Raw genomic sequence first — 11,460 nt, 5'->3', positions numbered from 1 at the left:
TTACAACTCTTTCTTTCAGTTGCTTTGCATACCAGTGCAATTCAAATGTACTGACATCCCTTTTGCTCGGGGTCTGCATCTCATGATGCAAGTAATAATTTTCAGGTTGACGATTTAGAGCGCTAGAATTTTCATACCAGCTATTTGGTGAGCCCCGGTTCTTTCGGGGCATTATCATTACTTTATAGTATTCAGTATTTTTAGAGTCAGTGTTTTCAGTACTTCATTAGAGGTTTCATAGACTAGAGTAACAGTTAGACAGAGTCATAGGCTTTTCATATTAAGCAATGTTGACTACATATATGTTTCAGACTTGTATTAGTGTTTTCGCACTTTGATTTACAACACTCAGACTTCCAGTATATCAGCATGTATTAGTTTATCTTCTGCATTCAGTATGTTATGATATTACATGTTGATTCAGTCAGTCAGTTGGTTCGCTCGGTCACATGTAGTCGGGCACCGGATGACGTGTTACGTCCAGGGCCAGGTTCGGGGCATGACAAAGAATGAGGTTTATCACTGCAAAAAAATGCTTCTTATGCAAAAGTTTATCATTTGAAAAAACTAAGCCAAGTATTTATTAATCAATATATTTTTCTTTTGATATTCTCAACTTATGGTTAGTTGTTATACATTTAGATATGTTTACTACATGCCTCTTATTCTGTGATTGTAGAGGCCTTGAATCATATGGTGTTTAGTTGGCAAATGAAAAAAAAAAAATTAACGAATGATGAGAAATTGAGAATTATGAGATGGAGTAATCTTTCAATCGCCTACTTTATAATCATGCATTACAAATCTGCAAACTAAATAGTGAGGCAATAAAGTTCTTACTTCAAATTAGTAAAATAGTTCATCTTTCATAATTAATATCCTCAACTTTGGCAAAATGGTTCATTATTCATAGTTAATATTCTCAACTTTGACAAAATGGTTCATTATTCATAGTTAATATCAGTGTTTTAAAAGGCATGGGCGTAAGGCGAGGCGTTTTACATATGTCTCAGCGAGGCGTAAGCCCCATAGGTATTTAATTTTTAATATTTTATAAAATAATATAATTACATTAAATATTTATAAATAGGTAAAATTGCATAAAAATGAAGAAAACTATAAATATGTGAAATATATATATATATATATATATATATATATATATATATATATATATATATATATATATATGTGTGTGTGTGTGTGTGTGTGTGTGTGTGTGTGTGTGTGTGTGTGTGTGTGTGTGTGTGTGTGTGTGTGTGTGTGTGTGTGTATATAATTTATTATACACTACTTAGAAGCTCAAGTAACTTAAGTCGAAAAGAATAAAGTTTTCTACATGGAGGAACAAAAAGGATGACCAACCTGCAATTTGAGCTTTGAACTTGCTGCTATGAAGGAGAATGGAGTTCTCTTTGTATTTGTAAAATAAAAATTGATTATTTGTTGCTTTTGAGAGATATTAGCAGACTAGCGGACAAGATAAAGAATTGAGAAAGACCATGAATTGGGGCTTCAATCAATAAAAAAGGTCTTGACTTTTAAATTTAATATATTTCAATTCCTTTTTAAAACTTTTGAGTAATTACCAAGCTGAATTTTAAAAATTTGGGTATTATATGAAGACTTATTCAACAAATTTTGTTTTAATTTGAAAACATCTTTGGGGCTTACGCCTCACTAAAAAACCGCACCCCGAACGCCCGAGCGTACGCCCCGAACGCCCGGGCGTACGCCTCTTGAGACTTTCGCCCCACACCATCGCCCCGGGGCGTTTTTGGTGCGCCTCGCCCCAGGGCTCGCCCCGAAAATGCCTTTTAAAACACTGGTTAATATTCTCAACTTTGACAAAATGGTTCATTATTCATAGATAATATCCTCAACTTACTAATATTTGTTTTTAACTATAAATAGTACCAATTAACATGGTATTGCATAAGAAATTAATAAAAAATATTATAGCATCACTTAGTTAATCAAATATAATTACTACGCCATGGCTATAAATTTCTCCCAGTGTCTTTTCCTTTGGATTTTTGTAGCCTTTTGCTCGTATTTGGTTAGATTTTCCTCTTGCCAACCAAGCGGTTATTCACAAGCTGTTGCAACCTTTTATGAAAATCCTACTAGTCCTGGGAGTGGTAATGTCTTGAAATGTCATTTGTTTCTACTCTTTTTTTTTCATAAGATTTATGTAGTAGGCCTACTAGATTAAAATTAAATTAAACCTACTTTAGATTTCAAATACAACTTTGAAGGTAAATTTTAATAGTTCAGTTGTTGGTTAGCTATCTGAATTTCACTTTGTTGGTGAGGGTTTGCTTTGCTCTTGCAATACCCTTATCAATTTCCTATTCCCTTCTGCGACATAATAAAAAATATTATACGAATAGAATTTTGTAGACAAATGTTCACCGAAATGGTTGACCAATATAGTATCGATTTTACATATTTTATTAATGATTCTAGGGCTAAATGATTGAAATACATAAATTATTCTCACTATTCTATTCTAGGTGGAGCATGTGGGCTCGAAAATGACGTAGTGAGCGCTCCCTACGATGCAATGATCATGGCGGAAAATCAAGCTCTATTTAAGCAAGGCTCGGATGTGGTGCATGCTACCAGGTAAACATATTTTATGTAGCGAAGCCACATAAAATGAATGAGATTCAATTAAATTTCTTTTGTTAAAAAGTTATATAATGTAAATTGGGTGTATATAATATATAAATTTTTAAATCTCCTTATAAGAGAAAATATAGGTACAAATTCCGAATGTAATATTTTTAGATCTTTTCGAATCCACTAGACATAATTTCTAATTTCGCTACTAATCTTATAAATCTATAATTTTAGAATAATTGTACCTTATTTTGAATGAGGTGACAAGGAAATGAAACTCTAAAACAAAAACAAACAAAAAAAATGTGCATGAATATATTAGTTTCATGCATAAATGCATGACATCTTTATAATATCGGCATTGTTTTTCAGGTGTTGTGCACCCAAGACCAAAATCCGCATTGTTCAGGGAATCCAATAACAGTAACCCTTACAGATGAGTGCCCAAGAGTATGCAATAATGATCTGGTTCACTTCGATATAAGTGAAATTGCCTTTGAAAAATTGGCAAAGTCTGGTGAAGCTTCACAATTATATAATGCAGGAAGTATCTCGATTTTTTACCAAAGGTGAGTTGTTCTACAAAAACTAAAAGTTACTTTCTTTGTTCCCTATTATACGAAGGTTTTATATTTGAGGGGGGGATCCTAATTTCTTTACGGTTACATCTGAAGCAGTAGATGGAGATGGTGACCTTTCTTTAATTGAAATCCAAACAAGCAATTCGAGTTGGGTACCAATACAGCGAATGATTGAGGCAACTTGGAGTGTTGGCATACAACCAGATACATAGAAACCTCCTTTTTCCTCAGACTTACTTCAGAAACAAAGCAGAGTGTCACTGTCTCGAATGTCATTCCAGACGGTTGGTGTTACGATACGAAATTTTTACCTTCGGGACCGTGATGGTGCCTAACATTTCACCTGCTAGGCAAGCCAACGTTAGAATATAATTAGCCATTTTAACAAAATTTTAAATTAATTAAATAACAAGAAAATAAATGCGGAAATAAAGTCTGAAATATAGTGAATAATCCATAATAATTGTGATATCTAAATACCATCCCAGAACTGAAGTCACAAGTGCACGAGCTTCTAGAATAATACAAATAAAGGTCTGAATAAAATTTAAGTTGTTTGAAATATAGTACACAATTGTGATAATATAGAAGAGGACTTCAGAACTGCGAATGTTGTGTAGTTATACCTCAAGTCTCCACTAGTAGCTGTATCCGGGCAGATCTACAGTACGCTTCTGGGACCAACTTTGAAATCTGCACAAGAAGTGCAGAGTGTAGTATCAGTACAACCGACCTCATGTACTGGTAAGTGCCGAACCTAACCTCGACGAAATAGTGACGAGGCCAAGGCAGGTCACTTACATTAATATGTATGCAATAATAGTAATAACAACAATAATAGAAATAAATCAGGTAACTCATTTTAACAGTTGAAGCCAACTCAGCAGTCATAACCAATTATTATTTCCATCAATTTTCGTTGCGGCGTGAAACCCGATCCCACAATATATTCAAATTTCAATTCCGACCATGCGTATAAGTCATAATTCCTGAAGTGAAGCTACTCATGGCCTCAAACTGCTGAACGACATGCTAGGGCTCAAAACGACCGGTCGGGTCATTACATTCTCTCCCACTTAAACATACGTTCGTCTCTCATTTGCCTTTCTCTCAACTCACCATTGCCTTATAGTGCCCGTGAGGGTTTTTACCAATAAGACTCTCTCATTTATTTCTCTTTCTTTACAATGGCTGAGGCATCACCCGTAGTATACTGACTTAGCATTCTCGAAAGTTGATCAGAAGGTCTTAGCAGGGAAAGGTAAAAAGAACTATTCAGCTGAATTACAACTTTTGGAACCATTTTGATAGACCAACCATCGAAAATAAAATAAAATCATGCCCCAGTTTCTTTGAATACTAGGGAAATGTGAATTTTTATTTTGGTGTGACCGAACCCCAGAGTGAGCCTGCCTATGTATCCTTTCGGAATCAGGTCGGACGTAGTTCAATTAACTTGAACTTGTTTTGATTTTTGTTTTATTTTTCTTCTGTTTTGTTTTCTTTTGCTTATTTTCTCTTTTTTTTTCTTTTTTCTCTTTCTTTTTTTTTTCTTTTTTTTCTTTTTTCTTTTTTTCTTTTTCTTTCTCATTACATATAAGGTTCCAAAGAGGGTGGCCAAGAAAAATGTATCTGGTTCAAAGGGTTAGAAAAGGGTTAATAGTATTTGGGTAGTGAGAATGAAAGCCTTCGTCATCCCAATCAGAGAGCATTAAAGCTACGTAAAGGGTCAAACATAGTACCTTTTGACCGCGTCTGCACTGACAGTTGTATCAGGAACATTTCCTTCGATGTCTCCCAAATACAGTACTCCCCTTTGGCAGCACTCTTGTTACAATGTATGGACCTTCCAATTCAGGGTAAATTTTTCTTTAGCTTCCTCGTGATGCGGAAGAATACGCCTCAGAACGAGTTGTCCTACTTCAAATATCTTGGGCCGCACTTTCTTATTGTAGGCATGGGCCATTCTTTGTTGGTACAACTGCCTGTAGCAAACTGCAGTCAATCGCTTTTCATCAACCAAAGTCATTTTCTTCAGTCGGGTCTTGACTCAATCTTCATCCTCGAACTCGGTTTCAACAATGATTCGAAGAGAAGGAATTTCAACTTCTACTGATATTATGGCTACAATGCCATAAACCAATCAAGTAAGGGCGGTTTTCATTTGGACTTGGTTTAGGCTTGTTGTCCCTTCTTTGTTTATTTTCTTAAAAGCCTTATCTTCGGCACATTCTACTTCTTGATTCATTATTTCAAGGCCTGACATCGTTTTAGGATCTGGGCATGAAGTCCGCAAGCATGTCATATTATTAAAATTTGCATTAACAAAATTGAAAAGAGAATAAGAAAGGTGACAAGATTAATAAAAGAGACATTCATGGATGATGAAATATTGATTTCATTTATTTGAATTTTATAGGTAAAAAAAAATAGAAGGGTTTATATCAGAAAGTAAGACAGTAAAGTAAAAGAATTCGGATTACACCCTGAAATAACCCAAAATACAGAAAAGATAGCAAGACCGGCTACCGATATTCCCGTCTGATAGGGAAAGTTTATGGTTTGGCGCTCATTTTTAGGTTTCTTTTCTGATTTTATTTCCGCATTTGTCTTCTTGTTATTTAATTAATTTAAAATTTTGTTAAAATGGCTAATTATATTCTAACATTGGCTTGCCTAGCAAGTGAAATGTTATGCGCCATGAAGGAGGGAATTTTGGGTCGTGACAGACTGATAGTTGGCAACCAAGATTAATTTACAAATCAAATGTCAATTTTCCCAATAATCTAAGGGTGAAAGTAATTAAGAAGGGAACAATATGAGGGTACGATGTAGATTGTTGAATACCGTTTATTTAACTACCCTATCAAGTATGATTAATAAAGTAAAAATACCTTCTTTAATTTATTTTGAATATGCTACATATTCTATTTCATGCATTTTCTTTAATTTGAGCTCTCTAACGAAATAAAAATGGCTGCTACCTTTGGTGTAATTACTCTTTTTCAGAGAAAGATAACGAGACAAAAACTCAAATAGTCACATATACTTCTTTAGTTCTTTATGTTTGCAAAAAAAGCACTTTTGGTCCAACGGGTCGAGAATTCCTAGATCCACATGGCCAGAGAAATCAAACATTACATAGAAAGAAAACAAAGACAACTAGAGGGGAAAAAAATACAAACATTACCACCGTACCTCACCAAATTTTATTTTTTTTAAAAGGAACAAAGAAAATCAAATTTTCTTTACAAAATCTATTGTTTTTGAATTCCCTTCTTATTCACTTAGAGAAGATTTATAGTTTTGAATGCATAATCTTTTAGTCTTAAGTTCCCAACATGCTTCCAGAATATTTCTTTCAAACTACATCTTCTAAAAATGACCATTGAAACAAAAGTTTCAACTCTCAACTAAGAATCCAACGGGTTTCACATCTGGTAGAAGAGAACTGGTTGCCAATAAAAAAATGTAGATGAGTCTTGCACATGAGATTACCCCCAGAACTATTTAAAACATCTAAAAAGAAATTGCTAGAAACTAAAAAGGCTATATTAATAATGTTACATTTTCCATTTCTCATGTTCTACTTTATTATTTGAAAAATGAAATTGACCCTCTAAACAAAGATTGACCTGAACAAATAGAATAACTAAAACTGAAAATTTTCACTTTTGACTCACTACTACCTTGGAGACCTACCAGAGAGGCACTTCCCGCAAGAAACCAACTTCAGTAAGCTCTTTGGCCTCTTACTTCTTGTTTTCAATCGCGAAAGCTGCACCAATAATTAATTATGTAAGTGATAACTTCAAATAAATCAGTACAGTCTAAGTAAGTTTGCTTTAAATCAGTTTTCTTGAATGTGAGTTGGTGTCTCTATTCCTGTTAAGCCTCTACCTCTATCAAATCATAAAACAAAAAGCTACAAATGAAACCAACAGCACTAAACTGAAAATGGACTCACATTCCATTTACACACACCAAGACCATCTTCCTATTGATAAATATGCCAAAAAGAACATGAAACTGGCTCGATTATGCCAGCCTACTAAATTGGGTGCCGTAAAGCAACATTTCACCACTAACCTGAATAATACTACTATTTATAGCTATAGCCTTATGTTATTTAAAGGCCTTTGATATTCAAATATGTGACACCTTTTACAGAAAACTGGCTTTATTGGCTGGCATTTTATAGTTTTAACATCTCATGCAATACCTAAGCAACAGTGGAAACTATGAATATGCAATTGTCCCATCTATTTCCCTTTTTGGGAAGGCAGAGGTGTTTGCTAAAAATTGCAGAATATTCAACAGGAGTGAATATTCTCAAAGCCATAGATTAGGCCAGTTACTTTGCTATTTTCTAAATAACCGAAAAATAAGCTATTTCTAGCTTCGGAACTCAATAGAATGGGCCCGCCTCTAACATGTGCCTACAACACATCCCGCGCTATACTCCCCTTGCCATTGAACCGAAGCCTATGGCATAAACCAGTTGCTTTCCTCCTTTTTTTTTTCTTTTTTTTTTTTTGGGGGGGGGGGGGGGGGGGGGGAGGTGGGTAAGAGATGTCTCCTCTTGGTCCATCATAACCAGGTAAATGGAAGACAAGGCAGCCAGTAAGGAAGCATCTTCATTTGGCATGTGAGGAAGTGAACAATCTTCATACATGCTTACAATTGCAACTGTTTTCTTGCAGCATGTCAAGTTACAATTAGTGGCAGAATGCAAGCAAATTATGTTGACATACTCAAAATCTAAGATGCGCAGAAAATATTCAATGACTCTGACATTCAAAAAGAAAATAGACTTTTGAAATCTGTTTACCTTTCGGCGGGTGATTCTTTTAGCCTTCCAGTAGTAAAGGGAAGGAGCATACGATATAGCAATTACAGAAACCGACACCTACTCCCGAGCTAGAAGAAGTTAGCCTGAGAGCAGAGTCGTCAGAATATTATCAGGTGCCGAGATATTTCCAAGTTCTAGAAGAGACAGACGCAACGAAGTCCACGACGGAAAAACTGGAGCAAGTTGCATTGTTCAAAGAATTTCTAGAAAGAAAATTCCATTTAGGGACAGGAGTGCACCCGGAGCTCAGGTATGGTTTTATTGAATTTCTTAAATTTAATGTCGATTATTTTGCATGGTCGCACAAGGATATGACAGGTATCCCGATGGAAGTAGCCGTGCATAAGCTGAGTTTGGATCCCAACGTACCTCCGGTAAGACAAAAGAAATGCCTTATTGCCGAGGCCAGGAATAAATTCGTCAAAGAAAAGGTAACCCAGTTGCTTAATATCGGTTCGATCCGAGGGGTAATATATCCGGACTGGCTAGCCAATGTAGTAGTAGTTCCTAAGAAGAACAATAAATTTTGCATGTGTGTAGACTATAAAGACTTTAATAAGGCATGCTCGAAAGACTCGTTCCCATTGCCAAATATCGATGAAATGATTGATGCCATGACCGGACACGAGTTAATGAGTTTTCTCGATACTTATTCCGGTACAACCAAATCAGGATGAACCCGGAAGATTAGGAAAAGACTTTATTTATAACGAATTTCAGTATATATTATTACAATGTGATGCCCTTCGGGTTGAAAAACGATGGAGCCACTTATCAACGGCTCGTAAATAAGATATTTGAAAAGAAAATAGGAAAGACTATGAAAGTTTATATAGATGATATACTCGTTAAGTCATTGAATGTAGGTGACCACCTTAAGCATTTGCAAGAAACATTCAACATCCTGAGGAAGCATAACATGAAACTTAATCCCGAGAAATAAGCGTTCAGGGTCAGTTCTGGTAAGTTTCTGTGATTTCTGGTCTCACAAAGGGGAATTGAGGTAAACCCCCAAAATATCAAGGCCATAGAGGATATCCCAGATCAATTGTCGAACGTAAATGAAGTCTAAAGGCTCACAGAAAAATTAGCAGCTTTGAGCAGGTTCATTTCCTGGTCGTCAGAAAAATGTCATCGCTTCTTCACACTGCTAAAAAAGAAAATTAATTTTGAATGGACACCGGAGTGCCATCAGGCTCTAAGGGACCTGAAGAAGTACTTATCAAGCCTTCATTGCTTTATAAACCAAAAGAAGGTGAAATATTACTAGTCTACCTCACGGTTTCAGAAGTTGCGATAAGTGCAGTTTTAGTCCAGGAGGACGAAGGTACGCAATTTTTCATTTATTATGCTAGTGAAATTTTAACGGGAGTAGAAACACGCTACCCATATTTGGAAAAACTAGCCTTAACTTTCGTAGTCACCGCTCGGAAGCTAAGGCCCTACTTCCAATGCCACCCGATAGTTGTGGTGACTACTTTCCCTTTACAGAACATCCTCTATAAACCCGAGCTCTCAGACATATTGGCCAAATGGGCCATCGAAATGAGTGAGTTTGACATAGAATATAAACCAAGAACTGCAATTAATTCGCAAGTCTTGGCTGACTTCGTGGCCGATTTCAGTCCGGGACTACTGCCTCTGGCAACCAAGGAGGCAGTAATGGTGTCGGAATCGACATCGGGGGTTTTGGACCTTATTTATGGACGGAGCTTCCAACGTAAAAGGGTCCGGACTTGGAATAGTCTTAATCACGCCTTCGCGGGAAACCTTAAGGCAAGCCATCAGAACGATCCTTTTAACTAACAATGAAGCAAAGTATGAAGCTTTGATTGTAGGACTCGAATTGGCCTGGGGACTTGATTCTGAGGTTATTGAAATCAAATATGACTCGTAGCTAGTGGTAAATCAGGTCTACGGGATCTTTGATACCAAGAAAAAACGTATGCAACAATACGCGGTAAAGGTCCATGCTCTTTTGGCACGATTCCTGGAATGGTCAATTACTCATATCTCGAGGGAGGATAATGAATAAGTGGATACATTAGCAAACTTAGGATCATTAATGTAAATAAAGGGATCAGAGTCTGGGACGATAGTGCAACTGATGAACTCACTACTGGATACAGATAGTTACTATGAGGTAAATTCGACTAGTCTGGTCTGGGACTGGAGAAATGAAATAATCGATTATCTCGAGCACGGAAAGTTGCCCGAAGACCCCAAAGCATCACGGGCGTTACGCGCCAAAGCTGCATGTTATAGCTTCAAGAGTGGACAATTGTATAGAAGGGACAACAAGGGTGCTGGCCCGGTGCTTAGGAGCGTCAGGAGCTAATTATTTCATGAGATAAGTCCGCAAAGAGATATGAACATTATTCAAGCAAAAAGTATGTGCTGCACTCCTTTTCTCTTTGTTCAGTTTTTGTCCCAATTGGATTTTTCTAGCAAGGGTTTTAATGAGGTAGCGATAGAAAACATACTACGAAGACATCAATAATAAGACCTTTGATAGAAAGGAAAACAAACAAGCTTCCACTCGGGGACAGTTAGATAATCTTTGGCTCGATAGCAAATTCCCACTGGGAAGTTAAGTTTTCTACCGAACAAAGGTTACCCGACCGTTCACGAGCGCAAACCACTAGAAGATTGTTAGATAGTCTTTTGCTCGATAGCATGGATTCCTAAGGGGAAGTAAGGTAAGTTGTAGAGTTAAGGATTATCTAGCAATTTATTGGTGAAAGCTTTGAAGGCACAAGACTTCCAGTGTTCCAATTCGCATTCTTCGCATTCGAACACTAGGGGGGATGATATGAGGATACGACAACATTGACTACCACGTCAACCGAAAAACAAAAATACAGAAACAAAATGCATCATCGGGACCGAGGACTATGAAACCAGCCCCGTAGAAACAAGTTGTACAAGATAGCCACAAGTAATGACAATTTCTTTTTAGCATAATAAATGCTTGTGTACTTTTGAAAATAGAAGAAATTATATGAAATGAAATCCTTTTGTTTTTATCTTGTTTCTTGTTTGAAGGATGAACTAACTTTGTTATTTGAGAGTTAAACAAGTACTTCAAATGTTGGTGTCGTAATGAATAGGAGACGTCATCTTCAATAGCACCGTAAACATAAGAGGGCCCTCTCTTATAAAAATCCTCACGTTAAAGGGTTGGATCCGGAAGAATCTATGCCCGAAATCAAAAAGGTCATCGGGAAAAAATACACCGCATATGAAAAGGACGCAAAAAGTAAACTTACGCAAATACTTATCAAAGCCCTCACGGGAAAACGGCGGAGGCCCGGAGCCAAAAATGCTTTCGGAGAGAATACACCCAAAAGTTTCACATAGTAAGACGCAAAAAAGTGTGCGCAAAATTCTTAAAGAGAATTC

General features: G+C 36.4%; 1 long non-coding RNA gene across 1 annotated transcript; it reads right to left on the bottom strand.

Moving 5' to 3' along the window:
- Window positions 1-6,644: 6,644 nt before the first annotated feature.
- LOC142171443 (uncharacterized) lies at window positions 6,645-8,068 on the bottom strand. Its single transcript, XR_012701007.1, has 2 exons — window positions 8,038-8,068; window positions 6,645-6,984 (listed from the first exon to the last, which is right to left on the bottom strand). It is a non-coding gene; the product is annotated as an uncharacterized LOC142171443 (long non-coding RNA).
- Between the last annotated feature and the right edge of the window lie 3,392 nt (window positions 8,069-11,460).

This window comes from Nicotiana tabacum, chromosome 17, assembly GCF_000715075.1.
Source record: "Nicotiana tabacum cultivar K326 chromosome 17, ASM71507v2, whole genome shotgun sequence".
Classification (NCBI taxonomy): Eukaryota; Viridiplantae; Streptophyta; class Magnoliopsida; order Solanales; family Solanaceae; genus Nicotiana; species Nicotiana tabacum.
The sequence above is the reverse complement of the archived record's forward strand: the minus strand, read 5'-3'. Positions and strand labels throughout refer to the sequence as shown.